The 12567-nt window shown below is 40.0% G+C and overlaps 1 protein-coding gene across 6 annotated transcripts in view; it reads right to left on the bottom strand.

Annotated features, from left to right (window-relative positions):
- Positions 1-12567, bottom strand: part of LOC105287792 (T-lymphocyte activation antigen CD86) — a 235361-nt gene that overhangs the window by 159221 nt on the left and 63573 nt on the right. For 2 of the 6 annotated variants that reach the window (XM_011353559.3, XM_011353562.3), the window contains exon 2: positions 303-389. The exons of 2 other annotated variants lie outside the window; for them this stretch is intronic. The gene's annotated coding sequence lies outside the window, so the exon portion shown is untranslated. The remainder of the gene's footprint in view (positions 1-302; positions 390-12567) is intronic. 2 more of the 6 variants (XM_011353557.3, XM_011353558.3) reach the window with 1 other exon arrangement.

Below are 12567 nucleotides of genomic sequence, written 5' to 3'. Positions count from 1 at the left end.
CCCTTCCTAGTCTTCGCTCCATATCTATCGAGCGGTACCACCGTAATAGTGCGGTATTACGAAGCGTCGTGGGACCGTTATTATGTGCCGATAACATTGTTCCCCCAAATCTTTTCCGAGATGTTACCTTGATGCGCGATTTTGATCGTACTCTGAAGTCTTTTCACGAGATGGTCACGAGGGGATGTAAGATGCGAATTATCGTCTTATGCTCTATTCTATGATTTGCAAAGAAGAAATAATCAGAGAGTTTGCATAAAGGGAATTATGTAGAATGAATTAAACGAGACCCAAAAACTTACCTAAAAAAAATTAACTATATACGTACAAATTTAACGTATAACGTTCCTTTCATACGAGAACAGCACGGGCGTATGGCATCCACGTTCCTGAAACATGGGGAATGATCAAAAGTTAAATTACAGCAAACAAAGCCGAGCAATTTATTTGAAAGTTGTTTCACAACATTACAGTGGTTTTTCAAAAGAGCGATGGATACTAATAATTCAGCGCGCGATCGTTTCACTGAAGAAACAATTATCGAACGATCGTCGGTGTTTTTCGGGAGCACGGCAACGTTGTCGTTGATTTCAGCTCCCTTTTACGCGTTAATTAATATGGCCCGAGCGATACAAGCCCAGGAGAGCGATCGTTTCGCAAATGCGACGAAATGCGAGACGTGTTCGTTTTTTTCTTTGTTATATCGTACTTCGTACGTGCACGGGACATCGTTAAAATAACTGCTCGTTATCGCAACCACGGGGCGAGGACGGCAGAGAAGAGAGAAGAAAAACAAGGATTAACAAGGATAATGAGTAATTTTCCGTCGCGTCGGCCCAACGCGAAGACGCGGAAAAATGAGCCAACAGTGCACATTCGGGTCGTGCTCGCGTTCGCGTTTTGTGTGCACGCGGAAGAGGTACGTCATGGCGGAGCCTTCGACGAGAGTAACGGAGAGACAATATGGAAAACCACGCGGCGTGTACGTTGCCGCGAGACGATATTACACAGCGACCCCGTTTCATTTATTTGCTCTCTGAATAGCAACGTCCGGGTGGACGTATACACATCACGTGTCCCGGAATCTGCACATGTGCACGTGCATGTGTCGTGTTCGTGGACACGCCGTATTCTAATACGCATTATCTTTCCGCTCGCGAATCAACATTGAATTCGCGTACGCGCGGATGCACGGCTACGCATAGTGTAAACGTTACAGGGACCGCGAAGCGGCACCGTTTCATTTTCGCGAAAAAGTTACCACGGGCCAACGACACGCGGAATATAATTAACGTGCTCTGCGATGCGAGCACGCGCGCTCCAGGCATGGCGCTCTTGAAGGGAAGCGAATACGAGAAGCGCATTGCAAAGTTGCGTCGCTACGCGAAGACAATAAAATTCAGACAATATAAATGCAAATGCACCATTAGCCGGGGAAAGAAGCAAAAATGTGCACCGAACGTCGAGAGAGGCCTTTAGTCGAGACTCGGGGGCCGATTAGCTCTCTTCAAGGAACGAAAGAGAGAGAAAAAGCGAGGGTATAGAAAGGAGAGTGGGAGAGAAGGAGGAAGGGAGAAAGAGAGCCTAGGGGTTGCTTTTTAACGAGGCGTGCTCCTCCGCTTCCTACGTGTCGCATCTATCATCGTTAAGGAGCTTGGCACAATTTGGTTTAATTAGCTCTTAATTTAATTCAATACCAACTGCCATTACGAGATAATAGAACCGGTGATGAGTGCAGTAGAGAATGGGGACGAATGTGGAAACGACTGAGAGGAGACGCTCGGATCTGGAACATAGGTGTACATACGTGCGAAACAAAAACATTTGCTTTTATCGTTTCACAAACGCGATTAACGTTATAATTCTCTTTATTGCTCGGGCCAGCGGTCGCGTGTAGCGTGTCACTGAAAAGTCCTCGTGGAAAAGTCCGGTTTACCGGTATAAGACGAACCATGGCGCGCAACGGTTGCCGCCAGGCCACACCAGTAGAAATGGAAATACGAGGAGATGAAAATACATGTTCCAGTTCTCGCGCTTGCTTTACACGCGCACGTTACACATGTATCTCTAAACGGGCCCTTCTCCTTGTCTTCCCCCCCCCCCTGATACCTTTCCCTTTAATAAACGTTCTTTCGTTACAAACTAGCCCCAACGAGCGGTCCTCCTTGGAATCGTGACATTCAATGACCTGCGTTATTTGTTGCGAGAAGGGACCAGTAAAAATAAACAAGAAGAAATAATAATCTGTTCCATTTTCGATCATTGTTATACTGTCTGTTATTTTCTGTGCTTTTAAATTCTTTCCGTTCGACCTCATATAAATATCGGCGTTGTCAGCTATTGTGCTTCTTCTCTCGGGTCGTAATAAAAGATCACATTTATTTTAAATTCTGAGACACAATTATTATACAATATATTAGGTGTGAAAATAATTTCAGTATTCTTTTTTTTAAATTAAGCTGTTATTTACTTCCTTTTTTTTCGAGAGGGGATTTGTCAACTGCCCGATAGATAGAAAAAAGTAGTAAAAAATGATGATGAATATTTCGAAGAGTAACATGCTTATTATTGTTTTAGATAAAACTACATAAAAGATCACCTCGCGGATTTTTATATAAACCACATATTAGATGTTTAGCTTCGTGATTTCATCCATTCTTCACATCCCTCTTTCTTTTTTTCATGAGAAAAAGTAAACAATGCTACGAAATTTTGTTATTCTGATGAACTCATATTTATTGGCGCTCCCATTTATTGAAATCGGAGCATTTCTGCGATTGTTTACGTGCACAGTTTTCAGCTCCTTTAAATCTATTTATATATCCTTTAAATATATAAAGTCGAATATTTGGACGGAGAAACATCGCAATTATCACTGCCAGAGACAAAACAAATCTGTTTTCTCAATTAACAATAAATTTAATTAGAGAATATTCTCCTTTAGTAAATTGAGACTAATCATTGCAATTGGTTTGACAGATACATCACACGCAGCGCATACAGAGTCGCAATTATTTACGTCATTAACGGGAAAAAATTGATTTTTAGCGGCTGACATGATTCTTTCCATTGAAAAACGATTCCGCGCGCGGAATCACTAGAGAAACTTATTACTATTCGGAAAACAGTAGAAAATTTATCTACGACACGGTTAGTCTCCGTGAAATTTTCACTTATCCCGCTCGTCTGCACCGTATCTTTTATCCCGAAGGACAAATTGGATAGTCCGACGAAAGGGTACCATAAGGGTGGAACTCCATCTAATTTGCAATGCACAGAAGCGGCCATTCTTGCCCTGCTACTGTCTACGTTATTACATGCTCTCACTCGTGTTAGTCTCGGTAATAACGTCATGCCTTTCCTGCCCTTTTTTTCGTCAATAGGCCAATTCACCTGCATCCTATTTATAAAAAAAGCAGTAAAAAATTCTGGAGCTGCTCGCTTCGTTGCGAAACATCACGGTTATTTCGTTCCTTCGCGAAAATGTAATGCAGCAATAAGTATCACGGGAAAAAGCTCGCTTGATGTTTTTTTTCCCGAAAACCGCAAATTATTAGTACATTTCTAGTACGGATAGAAACGGATTGGCAATCGGGCTGCGATTCGACGAAAGAAATTTGCTCTTTCGGTCTGCCAATCTGGCCGGCGTCGTGACGCGGAACGTACGTACGTTGGAACAAGTATGCACACACACAATATATGGAAAACGGGAATGGATATTAACGGCACGCAATCGAGTTTACGTTCTTCGCGTAGCATTTCGCGTAGCATTTCGCGTAGCGTAGCAGTTCCATTTCTTAGAGAATTCGTTGCGATAAAAAAATTTTCCATTAAATCCACCGCGCGATTTCGCAGCACGGTGACGATGCTACGGCTGCACGTACGCACACGCGTGCACGTGTGATAGTAGTACGTCAGGCACGGTAAAGGGCACGGAAAGTATACGCACGTGCAAGGAACTACTGCATCTGTTCGCCGTCCGCATGTCCGGGACGCAGGCGTGTGGATTCACGGAGAGGATGCTGGCGGAATGACCCAAATACGTACGAAGTGATGCATTACGCGGCTGCTACTGGCGTATTATGAATTTTCAGCTTTTATTACGACGCGTGTATCCCGGCGACGCCGTCACACCGAGCGCCGGAGCGCTGCCGACGACGTTTAATCCATTTCGAATTCCGGTGGCCCTTCTCTCTACAAAAGGCGAAGACAGAACAATCGCGCGCGCACACGCGACGCAAATGTTAGCGAAGACACAGGCGACGAGAGATAACGGAAGCTGCTGCTTATATCGGACGTAATTCCTCTCCGTGCGCGGAATGACTGGGTGTTTTCACATCTGAGAGAATATGGAGCCCTCGCTCTTTTTCCCCGGTTCGATCGAAGGACTTTTTCAAAAATAAACTTTCTCGTTACGACGTTCGCTTCCATTTAGGAATAGATAACATTTTTTAGTATAACAGTGTGCACAAGCGCGCGCACACACACACGCACACCCCAGTGAAAAGGAATTGTGCAAGATGACGGCAAGATGAGAGAGAGAGAGATGACGATGACGAAAAAGCGCAAAATGTCTCACACGTTGTTGTTGATCTTCACGGTGTTTTTTCCCTCTGATTGGTCGATATTAGCCATATGACATTCGCCATGTTAGTACATGGAATAGAAAAGGAGGGTAAAATAAAGAAAGAAATAATATATAATAATAATAGATATATAATCGTCATCTCTCTCTTATTTTACCGTTATCTTGCACAATTCCTTTTTACTGGGACACGCTCGGTAGTACACGTAATCCTACTATGTTATGGATGAAAAAAGCAAAATACTTATTATAATTATTCGAGTCTCCGAGTGTAGATCCGGTGATATATGATGTATGAATAGGTCCCAAAGAAAATACATTTGCAGCACCACTTTTTAATCGCGTCACGATCTAAATGCCACAGCTATCGAGCGTAACGTGAAATTATGCAGATGTTAGTCGCGCGCACAGCAATTGCGCTCATTTGCCGCGTTCCAGTGATCTTGATATCGTCATTCCGCGGCGGGGCGACAATATACACGCGAACCACGAACTCGTTTGGTACTCGAGGTAATCGCGTGCGTTGAATAATTATCAATGTCCGTGCGTATCTGAGGAGTCGCAAGTGCAGCTTTATCTTTATTATTACCAACTATTCTCGCACTTCTTATCTAGTTCGATTTTAGGTACGCGTCATACGCGCCGTAATTCGTCCGCTCTGTTTGCGCGATACAAATGCATGCCCACGGTTCAATTAGTATCGTTTTCGTTAATGGCGCTTCGCCATGCCGTGGCGAGAGTGACGACGGAAGAGGGAATTTTGATCGGGCATTTCCGCAAAGGAACTGAAGCTGCGCATGAATAATCATGAACGCTCCATCCAGTGAGCTGACGAGGCCAACAACGATCGAGAGAGAGAGAGAGGGCGAGCAGAGCCCAAATATATTTACATATTTTCCATCGTGCCGATTACTCGACCATTTCGCCTGGGAGCGGCTTTATAGCGCATCGGTCGTACACACGAGATACTTGAGGGACTGGAAAAACAAATATCTACAGTACACGTGAAACAAATATCGTGTTTACTCGTTTCCCGTGTGTTTTCGTAGCTTTATTTATCATTTCCTTGAATATTTATGAATATAAAGATAAAAAACATTTTATCTGAGAATACGTTTCAACGATATACTTAATCATTTCCAGCAGTTCATTCGTTAATTAAAATGAATCAATTATTAGCGTCTCTGAGCATTGCTGACAGCTTTCGCCCGTTTTCTGTCTTGATGCTTGGATCGTTTGAAGCTCGGATGCAGATACAGTAGCCAGGTATCGTATTTCCTAAGAGTAGAATTCTGTACAATGCTGCGTTTGACCACCGCATGCAGCCTGTTCTCCTTTCGCCTATTTTGCGACATGATTACTCCTTTCCGTAAAGCATTCAGAGCAAAGCAGAGAGCACTTTCATCTTGGTCTCCTTTAAACCTGCCAACAATTCGTGCTAGCTGTTTGGTTGCGACTTAAGAATGTCATTCAATGGAAATCCCGACGGTCACGTCTGACGATTTTTATAGATGAAGTCGAGGTACTCATTACTCTTCCTTGTGGCTCTTCATTACGTTTATTCCTCTCTGAAAGTTTTTGAAATTGGTTTGCCGGCGAACGATGTTAGCATTATCAATAGTATGTGTCTGTGTGTGTGTATGCATGTTCTGTTGCGAGTAATTATTAATCTAATTATTATTAGTCAGCGTTATTGGTAATTTCGATATAGAAATGTTTCCCTAATCTTCTTCAACTGAGCTAAAATTCTTTGTTGAGAAAGGAATTCTTCAGTCTGAAGCGATACAGAGAAAGAGAGAGATTCTACTAATAAGTCCCAAAGTTATATAAAGATAATATTCAGTCGTTTTCAATGGTACCGTGGAATCCACCTGTTTATCATTGATGCAACAGTGGTACGCTTTACATATATTCGACGTTCACGTGCACATAAACAGCGATGTACCTAACAAAAGGGTAGTGTGAGTCGCCTTACCTTCGATCCTCTTCGCCGTGGTAGGAGGAAGGTGCCAGCGATGTGCAGAGACTACTAGGAAGGAACAGAGGAACAGAGAGAGAGAGAGAGAAAGCAGGAGGTGCGGGACGGAGGACTACTCTGTTTGCTAATTACTCGGCGTCGGCACATTTGCATCCACGTTCGCGCCAGCCCTCGGCTGGTGGCGTTAACCTTCTCATTAAACGTAATTGTTTGCAATAATTTGATGCCACCTGTCTCCCTCCGACCGTTACTATAGCAGGCACAACTTCTCCAGTAAGTCTCTCCTCGCTCTGTTACCTTCCTGACTGTTACATCGCCGTCGTGCTGTCTTCTGGTGCTCCATCGTCGCCCACGTACGTGTACTCGACCTTCTCGCTTAGTCTTGATGGACCTGTTCCCTTCTCTCACCCTTCGAGGTGCGAATATACACGCGAGAGAGATTCTGATTGCAGACCGTCTCCTTCAAGGCGTTGCCGCGTGGAAGCCTTATGTGAGCCTCATAATGTTTCACATCCAGATGTTGCGCTCTATACATTGCGACTCGGTAAGTCGTAACATTATTCGCGGATGAGATTCACGCGAGAAGCATCCGTCGATAATGCGCGAAGCGGAATGTACTATAATCGCGACAGCACACCAAAGTTGACTTACTTCGCGATCACGTTAACGTTTTAATCGTTTTAACATATGTAGTCATACCAATTACAATCCCATTAAGAGAATGGAGAATTATCGGAAAAACTGTCCAACAAATTTTCCTCATCGGAAACGTTAATCCTAAGGTGATAAAAAACTTTGTGGAAAGAGCGACGGTATCGGTAATATGATACTTTTATAAGCTTGGAAATTGATCTTATTGATATGATAATACAGTAATGGACATAAATTTGAAACGTTCTTTCTATAGTATGTACATTGTAAATGCATTCGTATAGTATGTTTACTTTTCTCTGAAATGTCTATATACATGTAACAAAAAGTTCTATACATATACACTATCATTCAGAAATATTTGCTCATACATTTAATATATTTGGGGATATGGAAGAAATAACGAATTTTTTATAGATAATACACTTAAAATATATTCAAATATAAGTACAAATAAACAAATCAAAATAACTAAATTTTTGTCTTATCAATATGGCCACCTTTATTTTTGATAATTGCTTCACAAATTTTCGGTATTCTGTTTAGTAATTTGTTTAGCGTTTCTGATATTGTGTTCCATTCTGCTTGTAAAATTTTCCAGAGATGTTTAGCCGAAGTAGGACAAACTTTTCTGACGTTTCAATGCAGCTTTCCATAATAACTCGATTGGATTGAGGTCCGGTGACTGTGGTGGCTAAAATATAACATTAAGTTTATCTTCATTGGTTAATTTATTCAAATACTCTTTGCAAATCTTAGATGAATGCTTTGGGTCATTGTCGTGTTGGAACACGAATTTTTGATAAAAAAAAACGCAGGCCAGATGGCAATATTTCATTTTCAGGGATATTGAGGTATTGCTCTTTCCTCATTGTTCCTTGAATTCTGTAGATGTTATCAACTGTAATTCTACCAGAACAGCCTCATATCATCACGGAGCCGCCACCATGCTTCACAGAGGGAATCAAATATTGGGCAGAAATTCGCTTACCTGCTGACTTGCGAACAAAAACTCGCCGTCATGTATAGAAAGTTTCAAATTTAGGCTCCAGAGGATTGTCTTCCAGGTTTCTATTTATCCAGTTTTTGTTTTTTTAGCCCACTACAATTCTTCTTGTTAATAGGCTTTAAGGGTATCAAGTGCTCATTACCAAAGGAAGCAAGGGATCGCTATTCTGGAAGTAAAGATTGAGACGTGGAGAAAGAGAGGATCTGAGGCATCAGGATAGAGAGTAAAGGAGGTCACTGATAAGGGAGCTTCGGTGAAGCCATTCCAATTATAATCAGCGTAAAGAAGAATTTGCGGGATTATGTGAAAAAGACTATAGTAACCATAGCATTATAAGAGACGAACATTGTGGAAATATATATATATATATAGTATATTTGTTAAACAAAAACCAGTTGGCTTCTTATAGCCATTATTTAATTAACGAAAAGTTTCATCACTGCTATTTGTTCGTGAAGACCTGCCTCTGCGAGTCTGTGTTTGACAGTAGTAAGACACTAATAGATACATCCTGGCTTAAGTTTGCCTGAGAAGCTATTTCTGGTGCCGTAAGTCGTCTGTACGTTTGTTAGTGACCACTAATTGCCTATCCTCAGTTGAAGTTGTAATCCGATGTACTTCCAGTACATGTTTTGTTAGATAAACTGTCACCGGCCTTGAATTTTCGAAATTGTAATCAACTGTTCGCCTTAGTATATTTAATTCACTTGAAATTTAACGATTAGTTTTGCCAATTTTGTGATAAGTAATTATCAGAGAACGTATCTCAAGTGAAAGCTCTTTTAATTTCGACATATTTAAAATGTTTATTATAAAAAAAATAAGTAGGATACGTGAAGAAGATAAGCGATAACAAAATATTTTCTCTTCAAAAGGTAAAATAAAACTAATAATTCAAAGGCAGAAAATAATTTGTAATTCCACTTCCTAATAATCTAAAAGAGAGATCGAAACGGTTGGATTAGTCATTTCGAATAAATCATGGCAAACATACATGTCAGTATTGTCACAAAATAAGCTAATTTGTATAAAAACAAATTTACGTTAAAACTTCTCGACATATACATTACAACGACTATATAAAATGTACAATCTTGTCCTTTGCTATAATTATAAAATGTAAAAGTTACACTGCAATAACGCATTTGCGTCAAATCAAGAAAAAAGTTAATGGGCAAATATTTATGGACGATAGTGTACATTTAATAGGTAAACAATTACCTCCAAAGATAAACAGTATTTGTTCTTCTTACACTTCATATAGCTGATATGGTTTGTAGCAGACATTAATTTAAAACGAGAGTTCAAGCAGGACGAAACTATGTACAAAGTCGTTACTGGCATATTCTTTGTTGTTTATTTATCATTATCATATATCTATCAAATATAAAGATACAAGTAAAGGAATTTAAGTCCAAAAGAAACAAAACTGTTATAATGTTAAGAAAGAAGAGAATATGGTAAAACTGCTGTTTAGAGGACCCACCTCCGATGACCTTGACTTTGACATATGTTGTCAAGGTCAGTGTCCTGAGTGACCTTCAGAAGGTTTCAGCCGTCGATCGTTGTTTACTAAAAAGTTATTAACAAAAGAAGTTTAATGATTTTGCACGAATTTTCAGTCGTCCACGACAAGCAAAAGGTTATATTTTCCGAAACTGGAGCCCCGGACACATACGCTCGGTTGCAGCCCGCTTTGCGGGAGGGCGGGGGGTAGGGGCTTCGCCCCCCCCCCCCGCCAGAACCAGTGTAACAGATTTTACCGTACAGATTTTGATCACCTGGTACACGGCACGGATCCCGGCGGGGGGGGGGGGTGAAGCCTTTGCCCCCTGCCCTCCCGCGAAGCGGGCTGAAAACGAGCGTATGTGTCCGAGGCTCCAGTTTCGGAAAATATAACCTAACCAGGTTAGGTTAGGTTAAAGCAGAGAATACTTTGTATTTAACTGTTTATGCTTTTGGTTAAAGTGAAGAATACTTTGTACTTATATTAAAACAAACTATTCTATATATTAACGATTCACTACTTTAAATAACTTTCCTACCTTCATTCATATACATATTCATCGTTTATGTCTTTCAATATTCAAAATAACTGCTATACTTTGGAAACTTCTTTTGTAAATAACTTCTTAACAAACAATGAGTGACGAGTGAAACCTTCTGTGTGTTACTCGGGGAGGTGACCTTTGTAATATATGTCAAATTCAAGTTCTTATTTTGTGTGGAAAGTCGGAAATCTATATAAAACCACTGAACTTATTTTATTAATAACTTTTTAACAAACAACGAGCGACGGCTGAAACCTTCTGAAGGTCACTCAGGAAGGTGTTCTCTATAACATATGTCAAGGTCAAGGTCATCGGAGGTGGGTCCCCTAAACAGCAGTTTTACCGAAAATATTATTTTCAAAAATAGGAAACATTGTAAACCGATCAGAGACAGCTTGTAAGCAAACATATTATAAATTTCGAAAGACTAGTTCTTTTATTATGATCAGCTGAAGAAAGGATAATCACGAAAAACTACTACAAAAATAGATCGAAAAATTCATTACTTAAGCGAGAAGGATCGTTTTCGTATAGTTACTGATATTACAGCGGAAATTCGTAAAATAACCAATGTAGAAATTCATACTAGAATAGTTAGAAGGCATCTTTAAGAGTTTGGACTTGACGGACGAATTGCATGGAAAAAGCCATTGATGAATTTAAGAAATCAAAAATTGAGAATTACCTTCGCTGAAGATCACATTGGACATCAGAAGACTGAAAAAAGTAATATTTTCCAATAAATCGAAGTTTAATCGTTTATCATTCAATAGTAAACGATATATTAGATGCCATAAAAGTATATGAATCCAAAATGTAGTTTAGGCACGGTCAAACATGGCGATGGAAATGTTATAATACAAATAGAGATCTTTTTTTCGGAATGGACTAGAACTAATACGACGAATGAATTGAATTATGTGATCAGTTTCAGTACGAACATATATATTAAAAAACACAATGCTGTCTTCAGGACCGGATTAAAGTAAATTGCCGCTGTGGACCTAATGTTATTTCTGCTCCTTCATTAATTCATTGTTACCGATTAGTAATTCATGAAATTTTCTCACCCAATTTGCTCGTATCTTTTCTTTGGTTGTCTTCGTATCAAAGGTTCCTTTCTATACAGCTCTCACGACACTTTCCTCTAAACCATCACTCTTAACATGCGACTGTTGTTGGCTCTATCTTCTCTCTCTCTCGTTAGTCCCGCGTTATTGAAATGTGGTATTCATATTAAGTTGAAATGATTCGCTGTGTAAATTGTCCATTATAAAATAAAGGTCCAGTTAAATTAATTGTGGAATCAGAATTAATCTAAATGCAAGAGTACAGTATTAAATTACATAGAATAGGAAAGGAGATTAAAATAAAGAAATTATATTATATACATAAGATAATTTATCTAGACTTCAAACACATGTCTATATAAGTCATAAAAGGCAACGGTACAAATGCGAAAGCGAGATCTCACGAGTCGCATCGTGTAACTGTAAACTGATAACCGCACAAAGTAATTTATAACATGTGTATGTATGAAATTTAATATGAATATCACATTTCAACTTAATATGAATACCAGATTTGAATAATACGGGACTAACATGGCGAAATGTCACATGGCGGACGGCCAATCAGAGGGAGGAAACCCCGTGACGATCAGCAACAACGTATGAAACATTTTGCGCTTTTTCATCATCATCTCCCTCTCTTCTTGCCGATATCATGCCGTCATCTTGCAGAATTTCTTTTCACTGGGACATTGATATTATATTATTGCATATTGTTTGATACAATATGTTTACGTATTATATTCAATTAAATTCAAATATCTTCCCGCCGTTTAGTGAGTTTTGATGTACCAATCTTAAGGTTTAAAATGCGCTATATAGTTTGGCGGAACTGACAGTGGCTGTTATGCGTTCCGTTATTACCGCCAGTGCTGAAAACATGACGTCATAAAATAGAACTGCGAAAGCGTTCCGTAATTGCTGATGCTGTTCTCCAGCGTTGTAACGCAATCAATAACGGAACGGATCCGCAGCTCTACGAAAGCAGATTATAACCCGATATTAAACAATGGATATTGTGATTTACACACAAATAATCAAACGTTTAATAGAATCCCCTGAAAGCGATTCTTCGGATAGTGAAGAAGATGAATTACTTTTAATGACTCTTTTTTGCATCTTCGCTGCTAACGGTTATGATATATTCTTTTAGTCTCTGCACATATGAGAGTTAATTGTTCCATGGGCGCCACCAACGTTCTACTGCGAATACCTCACCTCGC

This window comes from Ooceraea biroi, chromosome 8 (assembly GCF_003672135.1).
Source record: "Ooceraea biroi isolate clonal line C1 chromosome 8, Obir_v5.4, whole genome shotgun sequence".
Lineage (NCBI taxonomy): Eukaryota > Metazoa > Arthropoda > Insecta > Hymenoptera > Formicidae > Ooceraea > Ooceraea biroi.
Note: the sequence above shows the minus strand (reverse complement) of the source record. Positions and strands in the feature narration are given on the sequence as shown.